The sequence below is a fragment of the Chiroxiphia lanceolata genome, chromosome 6 (assembly GCF_009829145.1).
Source record: "Chiroxiphia lanceolata isolate bChiLan1 chromosome 6, bChiLan1.pri, whole genome shotgun sequence".
NCBI classification, from domain to species: domain Eukaryota; kingdom Metazoa; phylum Chordata; class Aves; order Passeriformes; family Pipridae; genus Chiroxiphia; species Chiroxiphia lanceolata.
The window spans coordinates 11,890,576-11,914,104 of NC_045642.1; the positions used below are offsets into that span (position 1 = coordinate 11,890,576).

The 23,529-nt window shown below is 40.9% G+C and overlaps 1 protein-coding gene across 5 annotated transcripts in view; it reads left to right on the forward strand.

Annotated features, from left to right (window-relative positions):
* The window catches only part of DENND2B (DENN domain containing 2B), a 171,747-nt gene that overhangs the window by 34,896 nt on the left and 113,322 nt on the right, over positions 1-23,529 (forward strand). For 2 of the 5 annotated variants that reach the window (XM_032690117.1, XM_032690120.1), the window contains exon 2: positions 1,668-1,756. The gene's annotated coding sequence lies outside the window, so the exon portion shown is untranslated. Of the gene's footprint in view, positions 1-1,667; positions 1,757-2,204; positions 2,416-23,529 lie in introns of those variants that run through there. The other 3 variants (XM_032690116.1, XM_032690115.1, XM_032690119.1) reach the window with 3 other exon arrangements.

Below are 23,529 nucleotides of genomic sequence, written 5' to 3' on the forward strand. Positions count from 1 at the left end.
ATAGGAAAGGAAAGGAGTGTGTTCAACCAGACAGAAATGGGAAGTGTATCGGAAATAAGAAACTAAACATCAGCTGTGTGTGAGTAATGGATTGTCTGTCTCCTCCAGTCGATGAGGGTACACACTCTGATGCCTTCTGATCGCAATGGAGCCATGGTTGGGTTTTTACTACCTCCATGTCTTTGCACACTCCCTCTGCAGTGATGTAGTTTAAAACATTACTTTCATGGGAGGAGCTAGCAGTTTCCTCTTTCCCCAGTCGCACTGCTGAAACTGTGCCCACTTGCAGCATGTGATGACTTTACCTCAGTCAAACACCAAAGGGAACTTTTCAGGACAAAAACGTCATATTTTTTCATATTTGGCTCTCATGGCTCTGCTGGCCTTCACTGGTGCATTCTTAAGGGAAGTTAGTGTGAAATTGCAAACTTAGCATGTGGAACTTTCATATCTAGGAACTCTTTACTGTAATTTTAGCATCTTCTGGATTCTTGCTAGCTGTTTTGTTTATTTATCTACCTGTGAATGGTCTGCACATAGTTTTGGTAACAGTGTAAAATAAGCCTTGTGTATATGCTTTTGTGTGATGTTTTTGTCAGAAAGAGAGGTGGTTTAAGTGTACAATCTGCTCGGAGCCCTGCCACTCACAAACTGTAGAGTCTTCAGAAGTATAATAAATAATATGCTCCAGTGTAGTTTATATCTGATAATGGCTATGGAGAGAGTCTTATGTTCCCATAAGACATCTTGGCTATCTCACTGTCTAGGTCTTGTTTTTAAGCTCACTTTTGCTATCATATTAAAAACACAATCAGAAGAGTAATATGTTGGAACTCTCTAATCTCATGTGTAAACCTAGTTCTGTTGATCACGTAATGTACGCTTTCTTGTGTTCAGCTCCCTAAGTAACATATAAAGGATTTTATGCGGTAATTTTAAGTTTTAAATGCAGGGGTGGACTATCATAGCAGCACAATGAAGTGGCTGACAGAGAAAGAAGAAATTGGTTTCTTGTTTAGCGTGGCATAGGCAGCTTTGCAATTTTCTGCCCACTAGAGGGACTGTTGCTTGTACTGCTGGTTGCAGAACCTGGAGTCATGCAGTCCCTTCAGTATCTTTTATGAAGTTTTAAAAGTTTGAATGACTGACTCCAGTTAAGTCCTCTAAAGAGTAAGTCTCCAAGGTATTTCTCAACGTGTAAAAAAACTCTAGGCACAGTGTTCTTCTCCTGAGTCCAAGTAGTTTTTTACTTAATTTTCTTGCTAAATATTCTTTCTTTTTTTTTTAAAGTGTTTTCTGTTCTCTTGATTTATCAGTCCAGACTTTCCTATATGACGTTGGTGGGGATTAATTTAGATTTTTTTTTTGTCAGGGAAAAAAATTTTTATGTCTTTATTTATGTTCGGAATAAGTTTTGTTTTGCAACCATGGTGCCAGTGAATATGGTAAACTAATCAGTTCTTGTATTCACAAACGTCATTGAAATGGGTTTCTCCTTTAACTGGGAGATAGCGAGTTTTGGGTAAGACTGACTTAAACTTATAGTCAGTATGAGAAAAATTCCAGATGTATCTGGAATATTGTTTAGCTGATTTTTTTTTTTTCCCTTCTGTTTGTTTGTTTGAGTTGCATGTTCCTGACCTGCCCATTTTTCTTCTTAATTACAGAAACATGAAAGAATACAGGAAGTCCTGCATGACCGTGATGAATACCTGTGCTAATTAAGTAACTGGCTTGGTACTGGGAGAACAGCAAGGTAAGCAGTCAGGCCATGCCAGCAGCATTTCTTGTAATCTGCGTGATTGTATTTCGACAAAGGCTTAGTGCTTTCAGATATCAAATTCATAACAAGGGGGGCAAAGACAAATAGCCTGCAGGTTTGATTGCAATAGATTTACTTTTAGTTCAAAGCTTTAGTGAGAAAACATCTCTGTTTTCCTTTCCGAGGGTAAAAAAAGTACAAGTTCTGTGGTCGCTTTCTCTTTTTTAAGAGGCGATATCTCTGATTTCAACAATCGATTCATGACCAAAGCTCAGCTTCCTGGGCTGACTCTAGGGAGGGGTTGGAGGAGGGGTGGAATGTTTCAAAAACTTAGCTGATGAAAAGGCATGCTGTTTTGTGGATGCCTCCCAGAATTGTTTAAATCTGTGTGTGTGTGTGTGTATGCGCGCGCGCTTATGAAAAGGGGGAGAGAGAGATCTCCATGACAACTGGCCTGGCCAGTCTGTGTTCTCTGCAATCATTTTAGCTGGAATCAGTGCTGCGAAAGGTCATATGAAGGAGTTATGGGAAGCACAGCAGGTATTAGATACTGAACGACTGGTTTTCTGATTGCCTCAGATAATAAGACAGAGTTTTTTCTGGGAAATACAAATCTGACAATGGAGTGGAAAGGGAAACGCTCCAAATTTCAGGTAACAAAAATTGCCTTTTTAATGTTATGTCCTCCCATTGTAAAGTTTGATGTTTGGTGGGTTTTCTTCCGTTTTTTTTTTTTTTTTTTCCCTCTGTGGTGTTTACTCCCAGCCGAGTGTCGGAGCGAGCTTGGATTCCCTAGCTCTGGGGAATGATGTCATGCGGCAACAGTTGGATTCTATTAGCCAGGGAAAGAGGAAACATCCTGCATTTTTTGTTTGGGGGGCGTGTGGGGGGGGAAGGGATTTACTTTGGCTCTTGATTGAATCTTGTGCAAAGGCTACAAGAAGTATTTTAAGAAGAGAAAAGTTTAGAGCTAATTAACTCCCAGAAAATATCGTTTAGGACCTAGGCAGCATCAGTCTTTAAAACCACTGCAACAATTACTCCTATATGCAAGAAAATGATTATGGAAGTGTTACAGAAACCAGAAAACATTTCTTTCATCTTGAATGCTCCTATATTCATCTTTAATGAGAAAATATTTTACAGTACAATTAAGCAGAGGATTTGGAGCCCTGATGCACTTGGGATCCTTTAACAATTGTTTGGAGAATGTGCTGCTAAAGAGTTTCTTCTGGGTTGGGCTCTTTCTCAAACTGCTGCTTGTGAATAGATGATGCTGGCAGCATTGTTCTTAATAAGGTTTTCAGTCCTGGACTGTGTATTTCATAGCTTTAAACCAGCCTTTTTGGGAGAGGGTAGTGGGGAAAGAAAGCAAAACCCTCATAATTTCAGCAATTTGAAAGAGACTTTTCCTTCCCCCCTTCCTCAGAGACTTTTGCTAAATGCTGTATTAAACAGCCAGTGTTAGGATAGCATGCATAGGATTTTATGCAGAAGAATACCTCATGATGAATGTACAACTGCTATGCCCTAATAAAAAGACCTGAAACTTTTATATAATCCGACTTCTTCAAACATCACGAAAATACACTGTACCAGCAACCATGATGAACAGACTAGGTCACCCCTGTGCTGTTTAAATCCCCCTCTAGCAGATGCTCATTTCTACTTTTATGCTGCTTTGTTCCCTTCTGTGCATTTCAGGCATGATCCAAAGCTTGCTCTGGAGTCCATGGGAGTTTTCCCGTCAACTTCAAAGGGCTGCGGATCAGCCTCTGCCTGAGAACTTCCCAGCCTCTGTTTCAGTCTTTTGACTGCAGGACCAGGCCACAGGCTCTCCGTTTTCTTTCTTGAACTTTCCAAACAGAAGGTCTTTTGTGTTCCTCCAAACAATGCCAGGCGCTGCTGACTGGCTTCAGCGTGGCTGTTAGCACACGCTGGAGATAATGGTGATGCTGATTTCCTCTTTCTCCTAATATCCTCCTAGAAGGGAAAGTGCCATGAATGGAAATTGGATCCTTCTATCCCACCTCCCCTCCTCACAAATGGCTGTTGTCTACGGGCGGAGTGTGTGTGTCTGTATGTGCAAAGTGTTCCTTTTTTTAAAGGGCAGCATTGGCTGTGCTTCAGGGGGGAGTTCCAGGAAGATTTTAGGGAGAAAACACTGTTATAGCTGTGATGTACCATAGGGCACTCATGCAGGAGAAGCAGGCTGTCCTGGAGCAGCACTGGCAGCTGTCATCTGCAAACTGAGGGTTGATCAGCACTGTTTAACACTTTGTGTTCCCCTCTTGCCTATCAGATTTGACCAGCTTAATTCTATAAATAAAACACTGCTGCTAGTGAATATCAATAGCCTGGTTTGGAAAAAAATAGTTTTTCATCTCTTTGTGGAAATGGGAGCAGTTTAATAAGAAATCTTTGTGCCTTTCTTGACTAGAAAAGAAATATCTGTGGAGCTGGTGTGTTAATTTGAACCATCCCCTTCCTTACAAAGGAACACTGTGATGATTACCCAAGTTTAAGGCTCATTTGTGGGAAAATGCTATTAGTGCCTGAAATTTCTGAGACAAATCTAATGATTTTCAGCATCAGAACCACTGCTTTTAAGTGCTTACATTTTACAGCTTGGGAATCCTGAGAGATCTCTACAAGGTGTTGCAAACTTGGCATTCCAAAGGCAACAGTGGGGGTTTGGTGTTTTTTCTGTTGTGTGGTGTGATGCAGTGGGAAGCCTGGTGAATTCTCTCTGGTGAGTTTCTGGATGAGTGGCATTTCCCTTAATGATCTGTACTGTAGCATTTGCATGTTACTTTGAAAAGTGATACAAGGCATCATTCCCATAGTCCTTTAAGATAATTTCCATATGTTCTAGCATTCTGAATGGTTCCAAATGAAGTTTTCATATGTTATATACCACATACACCTTACTAGTAGGAAATTTTTAAAAAAATCGTAATATATTTGTAACTACAATCATAACAAGATACCTCATAGCTGACCTATTATGGTTGGGTATAAATGTACCCAGCAGCACATAGGCATTGGCACATTAGTTTTTTCATCCATTAAGGGAGGAAGCAGTTCCAGAACCTGGTATACCTGCTGATGCAGGTGGAGTTCTTGCAGGACTCTCTGCAGGTTTAACATGTCTGTGCTCAACACAGCATCTCTGGACAGGTCTTTAGCTCAACATTTGCAGTCCTGCTATAGTTGTCACTTTTTAAGTGCATTCATTTCTGTATCTCAAAGGCAGTTGCTCTGTGTTGTTTTGACATAAATCTCCTCATTGGTCCCATGTGTCCACCATGTTTCTGCCGGTGGCTGCACGTCCACGTTCAGTCTGTGGATAGTCAGTGGCTCTGAGATTTACAGAGAGATCAGTGTGGTTTTTGATGGGATTAGTTGCTTTCTGTCTCATTTTACTTAGAAGAAAAGTGAAGGGTCACAGTAGAAATCTTTTTTTATTCTCTCTCCTTGAATGTCTAATGAGTAATTTTTATATTCTGAGATATGTTTTTAATTGCTTGTTTTATTTTGCATAAGATCCTCTCTTGTGTAACTCCTTGTACTCCCTCTATCCGTAGCGTTGTTTGTTTGTAGTGAATTCCAGGTTAATTGCTACCCTGACACATTTGTCTTTATTATGTGGAAATAGACTGCTTTGTGAAAGATCTGAGACTATCTAGGACTGACTCTGTCTGTATCATTCAATACTTGTTTCTGCTCTTACTCCCTTCTCTACATAACTTCAGTCCTTTCTATTTTTTTTTCTTTGGGAAAGTATGTGAGACATTGGAAAAACCCTGTAGTTTTCTCCATTTCTACTGTTTTCTTTGAAGTTTGGGTGATCTTCAGAGCACCTGGTGTTACAGCTGTGGACAGATGTATCATGAAATTCTTGAACATGAGATCAGTATTCTTTGTCTGTAACCTTATGCTCACCATAGGTGGAATTAACTGATTGAAAACAGCAGTGCTGCATGTTTAGAAGAGCTGCTCATGAGGATGCTCAAATCTCTCCTGATTTTTCTATAAGCTAGTTCCCATGAGTTCTCAGTTGTTTCCTCTCATGTACTGTTTTCTGGTCATGGAAACTGAGTAACTTCCCAAGGTGCAAAATGTAACACACAACAACCTTACACAACAAGCTTACACAAGCTTACACTGGATATGAGTCTGACTACCTTTAATTACAGCAAGAACCTCCACATGATTGCACTGTCATTGTGCTCTGCAGTGGAGGCTGTCATGAGTGCTAATCAGTGATCTCTCTTCTGCCTGTGCATCTTTGACCCAGTTACTTTGCTGAACTCAACAGAGTTGCTGGTGTGACACAAAGCAGACTCTTGGCACAGCCCTGATCACAGAGCAGGGAGAGATCTGGCAACTTGCACACAAATCCATTATAATTAAGGCTTCCGGTCTGGGATTTAAACTGCTTCTTTCTCTTAAAAGGCTGAGAGGCATTTAAAAGTATTTTTCAGGCTGAAAATGAACCTACTGCTGGTAGAGGCAAACTCCCCTGGTAGTAGTTGCTGTAGCAGACCTGGAAGAGACAGGTGCTGCTCTTGTTCCTTCATCAGGCTTTGCAAACGTGCTTCCAACCTGAGTGCTTTTTGAATAGAGCCCCCCAGCTGTTCCTCAGTTTCATGTGACAATGGCAGAGTCCCCTAAGCAGTTAGAGGAGTGTTGCACAGTTGGCTTTCCTCCAGTGCCAGCTCTTATTCTGAGTTCAAGCCTCATGTGGCATTAAGGCTCTCTGCCCACTTGAAGCCAAACTGCTGTAGACAAGGGACTGTTCAAAGGAGTCCTGTTTCCCCATTCTGCCAGGCAGTGCTCCCCCCTGGAAGTTTTTTTTCTCCATCCTGTTGCAGTTTGATGACAGGAAGATGAATTGGAGGCTAAAACTTCTGCCAATGGCAAGAACGCAATTTGGCACCCCCTGTGCAGCTGGCATCCAAAGGATACAAGCCATCAAATTATCCGTGCTCCTGGTCCAGCTGAGCCTGTTGGTTTATGACCAGAACATCCCTCCTGTCTTTAAAGCATGCTTGAAAGTTAAAAGGCATCACTAAGCATTTACCACATTCTGGGCATGCTGAGGACAGTTGGACAATTTTGACAGTACAAAACCTGCTCCCTGCAATGCTGTTTCTTGCCTTCTTGGTAGAGAGCAAAAAAGCAATTTGAAAACTGCAGCAATATGGAAACGTTTGCAGCTGCACAATTCGTATTTCCATGTTTCAGTCTCTCACAGGCTCAGGCAAACCTTCTATTATTAGTTTGAAATGGAGAATAGCTGACAGCTGATTAATTTGAATGGTGTATTCTAGAGAGCTGTTTTATGACTGAGTTGCAAGAATGGCAAGGCAAGGAAATATGGACTGAAGTTACAAAGAGAAATCTCTGATGTGGAGCACAATCCTGTTTATCCAAAAGATTTGTAGGGGACAAAACCATCTTCATACCACCCTGCTGTCGACATGTTCAAACCCGTGCTGGGGAGGAGAGAAGCTGAACAGCTCAGCCTGTTTTGCATTCACTCTCTAGCAGTTTCTGGAAGAGCTCCCTGGGGGTTTCCTGGCATGTTGTCACAGGGAAGGGGATGCATTGCAAACCAGTCTTTAGAAAACTACCTAAAAGATTATTTCAAGTGATTCATTCTGGTGTTGGTTTTTGAAGAAGAGTCAAGTTGGTTTCAGAGGGAAGAGTAAAAATAAAACTGCTTTTGGACAATGGATATGCTTTGTGTAATCAGCTGATGCTCTGGATCAGAGCTGCTCTGTTGTGCATCAGACTGGGTTCCACTGTTGTACTGACCCTGCTGCACTCGTGCTTGGGCAGAGTGGCTTTTGGGAATGCATGAAGACATAAGAGCAAACATTGATTTTTCAGTGGTCTTGTTTTATTTGCACCAGCACATGACAGTGGGCTGCAAGTTGAGCAGCATCGCCTTGGGACATGTACATGCTGCTGTCTGGTCACCCCTTTCTTTCCTGTGGAAGACACTGCCCATGTGTGCCACCTCTAAGCAAGCAAGACCCAGCCTGGGCAGCTGAGGCACAGTTACAGTTCTTTTTCCCTGATCTGAGACTTCAGAGGAGGAGAGCCACTTCTGTCCCTGGAGCTGCATAAGATGATCCATTGAGGTCCTCTGTTTCCTGCAGCAACAAGGCTCTGCCATGGTGCTGTAATGTCATGAGCTTTCATGGGACTGTTCCCCCTGCCCCCTCCTGAGAGGCTTTAGTGTGGCACTCTCACAAAAGGTGAGAGTGAAGAGCGGCACAAGCAAGAAGGCTAAATTGGCCCTGGTCACCCTGGGCTGAGAGGAGACTGCATGTTTTTTAGTGCAGAGAGCTCATGTCCTTGAGGGTGATTGGAAGATCAGCTGAGCAGGAACACCATTCCCTTGAGTCAGGTCAGAGCTGCTGTCAAGGCATGGGGGACATGCAGAGCTGAAGTCCTTGCAGACCATGTCTGTTGCCGTGTGCTGCCTCTGCTCTCCTCTTCCTCACATTAGTGTCTATGGAGACAGGGGAAAAGGGTAGCATTGGGAGTGAGGCTATTTCACTTTCTATCCAGCAGCTGAGCCCAGGATCCTTTTTCAACATAAATTGCCCTGGAAATGAGATTTGCTTAATGTAAAGGTAGATGAAGGCAGAAGTTGAACCCTATTGCATTTAGAAACACTCACTTCGTGCCCACATGTTTGGAGCTCCTTGTGTGTGGTGAGAGGGCTGCTATACAAGCTGGTTGTACAGAAAACAGGTTATACTCTCTTCTGTGCCAGTCTCAGTGCATAGTGTAATGTACTGTCAAATTTGATGTGGGCATTAAGATCTGCTTTCCTCTCCTATGGAAACATTATCCAGGTTTCTGCTGAAACACATGAAGAGCTAAGGTCCCTGCTGTGATTTATTTACTACTGACTGATGTGCATGGACAGTAGAAAACAAATATAAACGTGACTCAGGGCTGTGTACTACAATAGCACAGAATGCTTCCTGGGATATATAACCATCTGGAATGACAGGGCACCCAAGAGTCAACCTGAGGTCTTCAGTTGCAGCACCTTGTCAGCAGTTCCCAGCACAGTCCCTGTGCCACTGATGGCTCTGATAATGGCTGTGCTACGTGTTCTAAAAGCGTGGCAAGAGCCTCAGGTGGAGGAAGGCAGTAGAGTTATGCTTAAGGCTTTCATGATTTTTCTGGAAAATCTATGCAGTTCATGTTCTGGATAGGGCAGACTGATTGCAAAGTGGGCATTTATCCAGAGATTCCAGGAGTCATCCAATGGCTGCTCTGGTCAGGCCGTGTGATGTCCTGAAATCCTGAAAAAAATGGCCACATTCCTCTTTCTCCAGCTCAGTAATATTCCATATGCAAAACCAAGCTGCTTTGGGTGAAGCCCTCTTGTGCATCAGCCTCTTGCTGAGTTGTATCAGGTGTGTAATGTCCTTTTGGCAGCTGCATTGCTGGTGTGATAAGTGACCTTGCCTACAGTAGCAGTGCACATGAGCTTGCTGTCCTTGGAGATCCGGCATCACATGGGCCCCCGGGACACAGTGACAGGACAGACTCCAAAGAAGGAGGAATTCTTGCTACCTGTATGGATGCCAAGTAATATGGCTTCTGGAAGTATTAAAATGTTCACTATTAAAAAATGATTTGTCATGAGAAAAGGAGAAACCTATTGCTTACAGTGAGGGAACAGTCAGCTGCTCCTGAGACTGGGTGGAAAAAGGAAGTGCTTGGAAATAGTTGGAAGAACAGTGTAGGAAAAAAAAGCCAACTGGTTATCTGTGAAAGAAGGAAACCTTGTTAAAAGGTAATTATTCTTCTGGATGAGAGACTGGCTTTCTGCAAGGTTGGCAGAAGAGGAGCAAAGTCAAAACCCAGGCTTCTGGCTCAGCTTGTCATTTCAACACTTATCATTTCAAGATTTGCTTATGATCAGATTTGAAAGCAAACAAACCAACTGACCCATCATTTTAGACTGGGAATCCTGTAAAATACTTTTTCAGTGTGATGGATGCTCTGTGTTCCCAAAACAAAGAAGTCCAGGACACTTTTGGCAGCCGAGTGGCACTGAGAGCCTGCTGGGCTGTTTCACTGCTGCCCACTACTGAAGAGGAGCAGTGACTGTTGGCTCGGACAGATTGCCCTTGTGACAGTGGCTCATTAACATTTGTCACATCAGTTATGTTTCCATGACAGCCTCAGGTCTGACAAATGTGACAAAGTTGTGTTTTATCAGCAAATCCCCCAACAAATCCCCTGTGGGCCCTAGTCAGGAAAGCATATGGGTAAGGAGAGAAAATTATCCTTCCTGCTCTTTGTTACTCACTGATTCTGCCCTTTGTATGTGAAGCAGCCAGCTATGACTAGCTACATTTCTCTGTAGTTTGCAGTACCTCCTATATGGGGCTGAACCAGTGCTGAGTTGATAGGTTTTCCATTTGTTAAGAAGTATTATTCATTGTCCTGCTGAAGATCATGTTGAAGTTTTGGGGATTGAAGCAGAAGCACCAGTCTTCTTCTACGGGGCAGATTTGGGCACCCTTGAATCACACTGGCTCTTTTTCAGATGAGTTTTGGAGATTCAGATAGGTGTATTGGCCAAGGTTGAACCCCTGGGGTAAGCAGTCACATTTGTTCTCTTGCAGTTGTTTAAAGAAGTGCGTGAGCATTTTATTTATATTCAACTAATTTCTCCCTCAGTGAACAATGCAAGATACAGTCTGCAACTGTTTATCTGTAGATTATCTATTAATATGTTTTGTACCAAATCACACTCATACATAAAACAAGGAAAAAAAGGCTGAAATTATAGATATGCAGAACTCTATCATGAACATATCAATCTTGAAACCTAGAAGGATCTGTAATACAAGTATTTGCCCCTCTTATGCAGGGACCATAAGAGAAGGGAAATAGTAGTTGTATAAATAAGATAATATGACATAAGTAATAAAAAGGAGGAGGGGTCCAGAGCTTTTTGAAGTACAACATGATTGCCCTTTCCTGAATAGAATCAGAACTGCTTACAAGCATTCAGTCCATCTCACTGGGGAATTGCAAACAGGATGCAGCTTTGCTAATATTGGCAGGTACTGGAGTTTTTTTTTTAACTGAAGTGGCAGACCCTGGTGCTCTGTATCAGAAGGTCATGAGTTGAATCCTGGTGCTTCACACCATTCCTGTGTGGTGGCTGGTAGCTCTGTGTGTGCGTGTACAATACATGTACCCATGAATGACTGCTCACCTTGGTCATCTGTATCAGCAGACTCCAACTAGTAGAACTATTACCAGGAACATTTTATCTCATGGTAGAAGCAGTTATTTGGGAGATTCTAACTTTACCCAAGAGAGGTTTCCAAGACAGTAAAGGCAAACCTACTTGGTTCAAGATTTTATGCTGGGACTGACTGCCTCATGTGACTGCAGCAAGCCAGTACCGAGTAGTACAGGCAGTACTGAGTCATGAGATTTCCAGTATTATCTCTGAGATCATTCCAAACTCAAAAGTGGTGCCTTTGACTGAAAGACAAATATATTTATTTCAAAATATCGAGTAGTAAATCTAATATTTATGCTGTTACTGCTGTAAATTAAGTCAATGCTTTTTCAAGCATTTTTGGAAATTCTAGATAAGGCTACCAAGTAAAACATGTGAATCCTATTTTGTAGCTTGTGTCTGCTAGGTGCACAGCAGCAAGCTGAATAAAAAGGAGTCAGGTATGTCTCAGAAAAACAAATTTTTTCACGTATTAACAACAAACATCTACTTTCCTGATCTCCACGTGAGCAACGTCAGAGAGGGAACATCACCAAAAGGTCAGTTGAATCTGGAGAATCATCAGTTGGATACAGGACTGGTGGTGCAGCCAGGGGTTTGGCTACTTAGGCCATAGAATTTGCTTTGAGAGACCTAGTCTAGGTTTAGATTGGGTATTAGGAAGATATTCTTTACTGTGAGGGTGGTGCAACACTGGAACATGTTGCCCAGAGAAGCTGTCCCTGTCCCATCCCTGGAAGTGTTCAAAGCCAAGCTGGATGGGACTTTGAGAAAACTGGTCTAGTGGAAGGTTTCCCTGCCCATGGCAGAGGGGGCAGAACTAAATGATCTTTAAAAGATCCCTTCCAACACAAACCATTAGATGCTTCTCTGAACTTTGTTACACGCCAAGTTCAGTAGAATAAAAGGCAAGGGATGGAAGTGTGTTTGTTCTTAAATGATGCCATGTACCTCAGCACAGCTGGGTATTTTGTGAGGCAATACCTTTTGTTTATGTTTTTAATGAAATCAAATCCCTATTTTGAGAAAGAGGGAAAAGACTTATTAAGAAGGAGAAGGTGTTGCTTAATGAATGAAGTGTTTCTCTGCAAGACTGAAATTCTACCGTGTCTTTAGCACTGAAAGTAGAAGAGGCAACTTTTGAGGGCAGCCAATAAAAAGGTGTCGACAAAAATTTTGTACAGCGTGAACTTTGTGGGTAGCCTGACTGTCTCTAGAACTTCAGACTTCCAGAGGCAGCCAGTCACTAGAGCAAGGACAGATCCAGCCCCAGCGAGCCTTGCAAGGGGAACCTCTGCTGTGAGCTGGAGGGCAGCTGCTAGCAGTGATGTGCAGCATTGCCAACTGTGTTCTATAGTCTTTTTCAAAACTACAGCAAAATGAAGTATTAGTTGACTCATGAACTTTACTGCAAAGTTTTCTTCCTCTCCTGGCAACAACCAGTCCCAGCAGGGCACCTCTTCCCATCACTACAAAGGTGCAATGGGTAAGAAGTGTGTGGATAATGCCATAGCAAACTCAAGTTGCCATAGTGTTTTAAGAGAAACCGCTTAAGTGAGACTAACATTTTGGGTTTTGTTTGTATAGTGTTCAGTGTGCTGAGTCCTAATCCGTAGCTAGGTTTGTGAGGTAGTGGGTGTGATAATTACTGGATTAATAAAAGTCAGGCCTGATAAGCCTCACTGTTGAATTGAGTAGAACACTGCCTTTTTCTAGCTGTAACTCTTCAGAAGATACACACATTTTTGTTTTCAAGAGCCATTAATTCTCGTTAAGAAGAATGGTGAATGAGTCAATGCATATCCATTTGTTCATTACTCTCTCCCGGTCCTGTCACAAATCCGTGGCTAAAAATGCAGTAAGTACAAAATCTCTCCATCCTGTCTCTCGATGGGAAGTTTGCATTTCTGTTGTTTTTCTCCAGCCAGCACATTCCTGTAGGCAGTGCAGGAGGGGAAGAGGAAAACCAGCTTCTTAGAAAAAGTGAAAAAGTGCTTCATCTCTTAGCTATCTGCATCATAGGTTGCATTTTTAATTCTACCTTGAAAATCTTCCCCCAGGAAAATGAGTTTGAACTCCAGACAGTATTCCTGTAAAAGCAAATGAGTCATCTTCCTTGGGAATTGAGGGATCACTGTGACCTGGAGTTACAGTCTTAATGACTAAGATGAACAGATAGTTAGGAATTTGCAGTAAATCTGTATTATACCATTCATTATTGTTTCTTTTGTGTGTTATCATACAGGAAGAAAGCACACATCGTTGTTCTGACACAGGGTTTTTTTTTTTTTTTATGTTTATGTAGAGGCAGGCAAAACAAAAAATGGTGGGACTCATGAGGAGTAAGGTGAAAAATTAATAGTGCCAGGTCTCTTAGTCCCTGCAGTAACATATTCTGCAGTGGCCAGAGAACAGCCTGAATGTGATGACCCAGTTTGGAGACAAAATCATTCTTCAAGTACCTTTTAAAGACACAATTCCACTGAACAGTCAGACACCTGGAAATCTTTAATTGTGCTTTTAGGTCTGAGGACAATGTTCTCAAAAGTCCTGAGATCCCACTGACTTCCAGAAATGTTGAAGTCCTGAGTGCTGTGACAGCAGAACTCAAATCCAGCAAGCATCTTTGCAGTGTATTCCTGAATGCATATTGTGTTCCTCTGTGGGCTTAAATACTCTGTTTTCAAACTGTTGCTAAAGTTATTGGTCAAACAGAAATTGTATTTACTTTTTTCAGATACAAAAGTTTGTTTTCTGGTTGTCCACTTTGTAGCCATTTCACTGCATCAAGGAATATGGAAAAATTTGCATTTTTAGATGAAAGACAAATTAAATCCAAGTTGTCCTGAGCTTGCAGGAGCTTGTGCATCAAAGGCAAAGTGGATCCATTTGAGTCTTGTGGGGTTTTGAGTGGTATCCTTTCAGTTGTGAAACTGGAGAGAAGTAAGAAGAAACCAGTAAGAGATGGAAAAATAGTGAAGAAAGCAAAAGGGTGAGGAAGAAGTGTCTGTACCATACAAATTGAGGATCTGTCAGTAGAACAACAGTTGAGAGATTTTCTTTTTCCGCATTTTTGAAGCCTTCCAACTAATACACTTTTTGAAGCAGTTCATGTTTTACAGTTAAATCTTATTTCCCCTACTTACACACAGCTAGGTGGATCATACATTTGCAGTTTCATATCTGAGGCTATATTAATAATCCTGTGTATTCAGGTAAAAGTAAATGTGACAGATATCTTTGTGAGGGAGTTAACTTGCCCCTAGATTAGGGGCAATAAATCTATGATGTACGCAAAGCAGCAGATCAGGTCTCAGAAAACTCTGTCTATGAGTAGGTGACTTTACAGATATTTATTCTTTCTTCTCCCTAGATAAAAAGAGTATTGTGCAGGATACTGTATTCAGTTTTCTTCTTAATTTGAAAGCTGTTATGGGTGGGAAAGAAATTGCCTTAACATCCAGTTATGGGAAAGACATGAGGACAAATGCCCTGAAGGGCAAGAGGTGTGTAAGGCTGTGAAGAAATAAGGAATAGAAAGGCTTTAAAACTAATTGAATGATAGATCTCATTCAAAAAATTATTCACAGAACTTGGTCTTGGCTGTCTTTGGAGAGAAACTTTGGAAGAAGCAGTAGCCAAGAGATGAATGAAAATGCGCCACAGTTCTCTTGGCATATTGCCTTCCAAAATAGATGGTGAAGCTTCTCATGGAGCTATAGCTGCTGTGTTAAAAATATTTCTTATTTCAGTCACAAACAAAGCTCCTCAGAGGTTAGTTAAAAAAAGATATTCTTACAGCAGCTCTAGTCAAAGCAGTGTTCATTTTAAATTGTCATCAAAAGCAGTGAGCCTGTAGATTGAAATTGGTCATACTGACCAGTGTTGGTGAATTCCAATTTCCTTCTAATTTGAACATTAGAGGGTAGTGAGATTCTCTAGAGAACTCAGGGAGGTTCCAGAGACAGCTCTGAAAATTTAACTAGTGTAAATAACCCTGTATCTTTGTGGCACATCTCAGCTGTGGAATATGCAATGACTGGGAAGCACTGGTTATTTGTTTTGGGGTTTGAAGTTGTCAGGGAGCATTACCCTGATCTTACACAGGGGTAATAGGACTGGTCTGCTGCACAGAGAGTCTAGTGGTAACTTAAAGACAGAGCTGAAGTGAGTACATTTGAGATCCCACTTATGCTGTTAATAACAGAAGGACCTTTCTGATGCCTTTCCAGCTTAAACAGTTGAAGCTGTGTGTTTGCAGTAGGTTTCCTTTTCTTTTAGCCATGTGGTACATAACTGGACTTGTTTCTTCGTGTCTCTGGGCAGTTGGATTCTGCTGTATTTTCCCTTTATGGATGATCCTGGTTGAAAAGTCTGCTAATCTCCACTGGACCTGACAGGGAAAAATATTAGGGATATGATTTTGAAACTGAAAAATGCAGCACTATAATAAATTGTGGCTCTCTCGTTGAACATGAGGATAAAATTCATTCCAGACCATGTGTTCAAATGGAACAGTTTATGAATGGAAGCACAGCCCCTGGATTGTATTTCAGCATTCGTCTCTGGTTTGGAATTGTGCTATTTCCAACATAGAAAAGGATAGATATTTTATAAGCTTTCCTTCTTCCACTCTTCAGATTGTTCAAGGATAAAATCTCTTGGGCTGGAGATGGCTGTGGACGATATGGCATAGGAAAAATATTTTCTTTTTAAAAACAAACAGCTTAGTAACTCGTCTGTAGTTTACACGTTGAAAATAGCTTTATATTTGGCTGCAGAAGAACTGGCTAATGCTCAGAGAGATCAGAGATATCACATTGATGTTTCTGCTTTACCTTATTTGTCCTGTTTGTGTCTTGTTTTATGGTTGTCATCTCAGCTCTGGCAGCTGTCAGACAGGGTTCTCTGTTAGGTGACATCAGAGCAAAATGTGCCTCTCTTGCTTTCATCCAATACAAGTAGGTGTTAGATGAAGGGCACTAGCTGCAGTAAATGTGACTTAGCATTGATTATATTCAAATGGACAAGCTGGAAGACAATAATGGTGTAGTTATCAAAGAAAGAAACAAATTAAAGGAAAACATGCTTAAGCAGCATGTATTAGGAAATTAGGAGTCTGGGGCTGAAGTCTATAAATGTTCTAGCCCCTGCTGCAAGAAACAGCAGCTGAGAAATAGATGCTTAAAGACGAAGAAGGAGCCAAAACCTCCTGTCAGTTAACATACTGTGGTTTCACCCACTGCTTAAAACTGTTCAGTTTGAAGCCTCTCAGATGGTTTATGTTATAATGCTGACAGAAACAAAAATGAGATTCAAAAAGAAAAGCTTAGGGAAAAGTTTGAGGTGTGATTTTACATCTGTTAACTGGAAATTTTTTTTTTTTAATTTATTCTTTCTTACTGGGATATTTAAAGATGGCTGAAAAAAGGTAAATTCTATTATAAGGATGTATTTCTGCCACCTTCATTCTCACTGGTTTTGCCAGGTTGTAGTTTTAAAGCATAGGAATGTCAGATATTTCTTCTTTGAGCTAATAAAAAATATTTTCTAAGTAAGAGTGTGTAAGCTGATAGATGGGCAAGACTTTTAAAAGCAGCTGTGTTGCACCTAAGAGAAGTGGAAGGGTTGGGACAATACAAGCAGCTCATTTTGTCCAGTGTGTTAAGAGTGTGTGTATGTGTATGGGGCAAGCAGAGGTAAATGACTGCTTGTATCTCGGGCTCTCTAGAAGAATGCTGGCATCCTCTCTGCAGAGAACTTCCTGTTTCCCTGTTGTTCTGAAAGGGATGTTGTTGCCCATCCCAGCAAAAGCTTAGGAATGAATTGTTTCATTCTGTCTCACCAGCTGAGACAGTCTACTGATACTGAAATCAGCTGAGTCAGTCTATATTTCATCAAGGCAACTGGAAACAGAAATTACCCCTGTCTTCAGTTATTACTAAAATTAGGAGCACAGATTATGATACTGTTGAGAAAGATTCTTCAGAAAAGACTGCTAAATGCAGTCCGTGGATCACCTTTGCAGAAAAATAGTAGGAAAATACTGATAATAATACAGGCTTCACGTGTTTATTGATGTCTAGGAATTTCTTCATCTCTCAACTTACAAGACAGTTTTAGTGTTGCTTCGGTTTTACTAATTAAGGAGATGTAGGAGCTTTGTTCAAATAGAATGCTTATGCAGTCTTTTAAAACATAATTTACTCTTGTTTTTAAAAGAAATGGAAAGAATTAAAAATGGCTCTATAACGAGGCTTCTTATTTCAAGGAGAAAATTGTGCTAGGGCTATAGCACACTATAGTAGGTAGTTAGTAACATCAACTGGGCTGAATTGGACAGGTACCTAAATATGAAGGAGGTTTGGAATATCCTGTAATTATGGACTCCAGAACTACCATTGAATTGGTGTCTCAGGGAGGGAGTCCCAGGGAGCAGCCACAAAGAAGAAATAGGAAAAGTCTGAAACAAAAGGAGAGGGAAAAACTCATGGGGAAATAAAGGTGCATTTTTTGAGGTGAATAAGCATAAATACCAAGTGAGGACTGCCAGAGGTGAGGTTGGATTTAGACATTGCTAAGGGTATTAAAATAAAACAAAGTATTTTCATTTTCCCTAAAATTTATGAAAACAGAAACAGGACAGAGGTGTGGGGTAGGTGGGATAGTTAGCAGGAGAAGAATGGTTTAGTGATGAGTGACTGTACAGACAAGCAGAAATTATGCTCCAGTTTTCATTCCCAAGGGAATGAAACAGGACAATGAATATGCCCCACCCCTGGAAGGCCAGGTTGGAAAGGGCTCTGAGCATCCTGGTCTTGTGAGAGGTGTCCCTGTCCCTGGAGGAATGGTTGGAACTACATGATCTTTGAGGTCCCTTCCAAACCCTAAATCATTCTGGGATTCTATGATATTGTTGACCTGGTGGGTAAGATTAACCATGGAGTCAAGAAGAAGTACTAGGATAAGAGGCACATGAAAACAACTCCAGCAAAAAACTCTGGAGATATTCAAAACCCGTCTGGAAGAGATCCTGTGCAACCTGCTCTAGGTGGAACTGCTTTAGCACAGGAGTTGGACTAGATGGTTCTCAGAGGTCTTTTCCAATGCCACTTATTCTGTGATTATGTGACTTTTATGATGTGCTTGGAAATTGCAAATATAGTATCTGTGTCGCAGAAGAGGAAAATTCAGTTCAGTGATGCTGATTGTGATAAACCAACTCAGAGGGAAAGTGGAGTATGTGGAGTCTTGGAGTTTAAAAATAAAAGGTAGATTGTGCTGACTAATCTGGTAGCTCCCTCTGGTAGCTCTATTGCAGAGCCAAAGAAGTGGCAGGTTTGTCCTGTTTGGACTTCTGCTTGCTAGCAGAGCCACAGTGGGGACTAATTGAGAGAAATTTGGAATCACTAGAGCAACTGGGAAGTGACTTGATAAGGATGTAAAGATAAGAATAATGTTGAGAGAAAAATACCATGTTGTAGGGAAGTTATAAATGAACTGTCACATGAGTATCTTGAGACTAGTTTCATCCACCATCTCCATTAAAATGTTCATTAAATGGAGTATGCAGTTAAATTTGTTGCTTCTACACAGCTGAGTTGGTGATTTTTCAGACTGAAATAAATGAAATGACATAGCAGTGTCATCACCTGAAGAAGACAACTATTTGGGTGGGCTGAAGATAAGCAAAGACCAATTTAAAGTGAAAATAATGTCATCACAAGAACTAGAGATTATCTGAAGTGGAGAGGGAGCTGAGATTTGCTGCTCTGGCAGATCCTTCAGGTCCCTTATTTTCTATGTAGAAGAAACACCCTTCCCTTCAACTGATGATTATGATTTAAAATTTTTCTTGTTTTCAGTTTTAGTTCAGCTTCCTTTAATAGCCCTTACTGGTAAGAATGTGTGCAGGCAACAAAGTGGGAACGGATGTTGCAAGTCTTTTACTGATGCTTTGAAAGTTGTGGCACAATTGAGATAAATTAGTATACCAACATGCTTGTGAACTGTTCTCAAGAATGTTCTCTTAAAAGAGAGAGTAGGAATCTGGGTCAAATCCATTTATTTAGTGATATTTTAAATCTTTTTTTGTTGCCATAGCGTTAGTTTAAAGAGTTATTTGTATGTTTCTATTTTTTGTTTCTTAATGGAACCATTAACGTTTGGTTTTTTTAAGGCTTTTCTGTCCATAAACCATAACTGGAGTATTTTCCAGAAGAATTTTTAATCATAGTTTCTGCTGGAACTAGTTTTTAAGGGATCCATTCACTGTCTGATAGAGGAGATGTGAGTTTGTTGTTTATGGTGCCCAAAGAGAACTTTAGTTTTCACCCCCTAAGAAGTTCTAAGGAAGTTCTAAGGGGTTACTTGGTACTTTAAGGAGAAGAACAGGGGAAGAAACTGAGGCTAAAGACACTGAACAGACATCAGCAGTTTGTACAGAAAGTAGGAGCTTGTTTTAGGTTGTCAGTTCAGAGTTTCTGTCATGTCTTTTGGACTCTTAAGCCTGATAAGCTCCCTGCCTGTCTGCTGTGACTGTGCAAAGTGGGCATGCTTGTGTTTCTACAGCCATGCCTATTTTCACTCATAATGTATCCTTAGGAAGACCCTACCTCACCTCCCCTGCCTCCACACACCTGTTTGGAACCTTTCCTCTCCCCACAGCCCTGAACGAGGGTGTGTAATGGCACAGCACTTGTTGGCAAAGAAGGCAACTCAAACTGGTTGGCCAGTCTGAACAGGGCCTTTGGAGAACCCTTCATTCAAAGTCAACATTTCTTTTCTCAGTTCCTTGTGTTTTGGTCGGGTTTTTTTGTTTTTGGGTTTTTTTTTTCCCAGCTTGTAGAACTCACTGGTGATATTTAAAGTGAGCCTTAGAAACAGGATTCAGACTAAAATACAGTGGCCCTTGGCCTTAAGTCCAGATACCTGAACTCCCTTTGATTCCTTGTAGAAGCAACAGAGGCCCATAATGATTCAGACAAAGCTCTGTTGATTTCAGGGATAAAAGTTCTTGGGGAATATTGGCACAAAACCTGTATTTTGTGAGAACCTTACTGTCAAGTAGGTGTTGAAACAGTGTACCTTTCCTACTTCCTAAGTACTATTTTTCACAGGAAAAAACTAATAGAAATGCTCCTTCTAATTTTGAGTTAAATGAGCATCAAGCAGACTAAAATGCTTGATGTTTGAATAAGCTGATTTCACTGAGCTTTTGGGCTAACGGCTTTATAATTTGTAAATTAAAAATCAAGGAGTTCGCAGCTCCCAGGAGGGGTGTTTCTCTATAATTCTGATTATGCCCTTTCCCCATCTTTGTCCCTGTAGCTGTTGTTTTCTGAAACATGAACCTGTAATCTTAAACTCGACTACAGAAGTAAGGTGCCTTCTGTACAGCCCATTTATAGAGAAGAATATTTCTAATTTAGTCTTTGTTTCTCCTTAGAGGGTTGAGTTTCCAGGTGACTGGACAAGTCAGGCAACTGTAGTAACAAGATAGAGGTTTTGCACTATCTGCTAGATAAATAACAATCTAGATAGTGCTAGACAAAATAACAGTCAAAAGTTGATAAACTTCTTGGGTTTATGTGAAACAAGTAAAACTTTTGACTAAATTAGTACTCTGTAAACAATTTTTACCTGGGTTTACCTTGAACTTGCCACTGAATTTTTCATACAGCTTACTGTCTGAAATCTTTTGTATGATCTATTGACATCAAAGCCATCTTGTCTAACAGCATAATGAAAAATGGGGCTTGGCTGAAGCAGGGAAGCTTCAAAGGAAAAGATTTAGCTGGCAAATAGCTTTTATTTCTTCCAATAGAAAAAGAAAAATATTTACTAAAATGTATCTGCTTCTCCTTAGCGTGGGTAAAGTACCTTACTGACAGTGCTTTGAAAGATTTCTGTAATACATTTAAAGAGACTGTTAAGGTGTTTCCTTGTGTGGAATTTTGTCTCTGTGTTTTCTGTCTGTTTTCATTGGGCAGAACTTGTGGAGTTACTCTAAAAAGATGCTGGACTGAAAATGTGCTATATTGAATGACATACACTTGAAGTCTCCCTCTTGTTGTAAGAAACATGATTCCTTCTTGCTACCTGAAAGCCTCATTCTGTGAGGCAGGAGTGAAAAATACCTTTTGAGAAACAGGAAGGTCAGCAGATGGTCCCTTGAAGGTGCCTGTGCAGGTGTCCCTTGGACTGAGTGCTGAACTTAATACTCTTGTGTTAAATTAACTACCTGCTTAAAGGAAATAACCTCCAGTTTATATCAGCTGTGTTGAGGGTGATTCACCTTTTCAAAAGCACCTAAATGACTCACACAGTTGCACGATATTGACTTGCAATGATACTTCAGCTCTTGAGTACACAAACCATTGCTGGGGATCAGAATAAGACTTCTGTTATGTGTTGCCGAGAATTGTGTGAAGGTAGTGTTTGGAAATTGCCTGGAGCAGTGATGTCTGGTAGAAGCAAGAGAGGAAGGGGTGCTATGCACCAAATCATGTGAGTGGAGAGGAGATAAAAGCGGGAGCAGTGAGAGGCTGGAACAAGTAGAAGTCTGGCTCTGTTTCATCTGTTGGCAGAGGAGAGCCCACGTGTATTCCCTCGATGCCAAGCTGCTGTACTTACCTCTGGCCTTGTTCAGCCCAGCCTGTAATTCCTGCACAGAATGTCCATTTGGAGACTGTACTGTTTGTGTCAGCAACTCAATGACTACCAAATAGTGTGTGTTTCCTTTTGGGGGACCATCTCTTTCCTTTTGAGGAGCATCTCTACGTTGGCACAGACACACTCTACCTCTCACATAACACTGAAAACGAATACATCATTGTGCATTGAATCTTCTTTAGTTGCAGATTTAAGTGTTGTACTGCCATGTAGAGTGTAGCCATAGTTAGCATGTGAAAGAACTCACTGTCAATACTCTGTTCTATTTCAACTACGTTATTCATAAGATTCTTTCCTCCCTCCAGCTGTTTCCACAAATTGAAAGACTTTATTTTAGTTTATAAATCCTATTTGCCCATTGTTCATGCCCACAGATATTTTCCATGCCCAAACATCCATCCCCCCAAGAAAAGAAATCCTGACCCTATAAAAGAAGCCATGTGGAATGAGCCTTTGAGAAAGTCCAGAATGGCAAAACATTGGACTTGCCATCTGCAAAGCCTCAGCAGCTGGTGTTCCTCTGTTGTGTATCTGTGGGTGGGGACATGGGGCACAGAGCAGATTAGGAGTGGGGTGTGGTTGCGTTACCAGAGTTCTCATTTTTTGTGTTGTGGCTCCAGCTTTCTCATTAGAATTGGAAAGGCTAAAACTTCCTTCTGTGGAAATTGAATGGAGCCGTTGCTTGGTGGTACAGCTACAGTATAAGGTGAATTTATCACTACAGAAACTCCAGATGTACTGGCTTTTTAGTGGAGAGACTGGTCAAAAGGTTAAGAAAATGCAGCTGTCTGAAATAGCAGAGATAATACCTTGAAATTGCCATAAAATTAAACTGCAGTTTGGAAAAAAAAGCTCTCAAACTTCAAACCATCTTCACACATGTATTTTCTTTGGAGCTTCACCTGTAATATAGCTGCTGTGAAGAATCAGCTAAAGTGAATTTCATGTTTTTCACATCCTTAGACTGTCTAGGATCAGAAAGAGGATCCTTAGCATGACTCTTGCATCTAAAACAGGATAAATAAAACCTGTTGTATATGAATGTCTCACCATGCATTCTTCTTCAAGCAGGTTTTTCTGGGGACAAAGGAGGGAGGAGCTCAGATATTAGGTATTAGGCACACACTAGAAAAAAGAGACAGTTCTTCCATCAGGAAACTTCAGGGATTCATGCTCTGAAGGAACCTGTGAATCCTGGTGCATTTATAACACCTACAACTTTAAAGGCAGATTATCAGATAAAATACCTCCATCCCAAATCATCAGATGAGTAGATAGTCAGAAAAAATATTTGAAGTGGATTCATAATCACATAAATCATTACCCTTTTGGAGTTGCAAAAGGCATTTATTTTGTACTAGCAGAGTGAAACCTGCTGTTAGTCAGCTTTTGCCCACTGTGTGTTAGGCATGGGTACAATTGTATCTGTCTCTGTAATACAAATCACCTTCCTGGCATCATAAAAAGTTTCACAGGTATTTATCTACCTTTTGGAGGACTAGGACTGAATTTTGAATGAACTGTGGCCAAGTTTGTGGTATCAAGTGGAAACCATGTGGAATTTGGCAATGCAGATCTCATCCCGGACAGAACTGTTTAATATCTGTCTTGAATGTTTAGATTTGTTTGTTAATCAAGCCCAGGGGGAAAAAAATACATTCACATGAAGCTGACACTGAAGAGTTTTGCGTAATATATTATATCATACTCAAAGGCTGTATTTGTTTTATGATGATGGAATTTTTAGTAGGGAAGCATTGTTTATACTCTGTGTATATACTTTATTCTACTT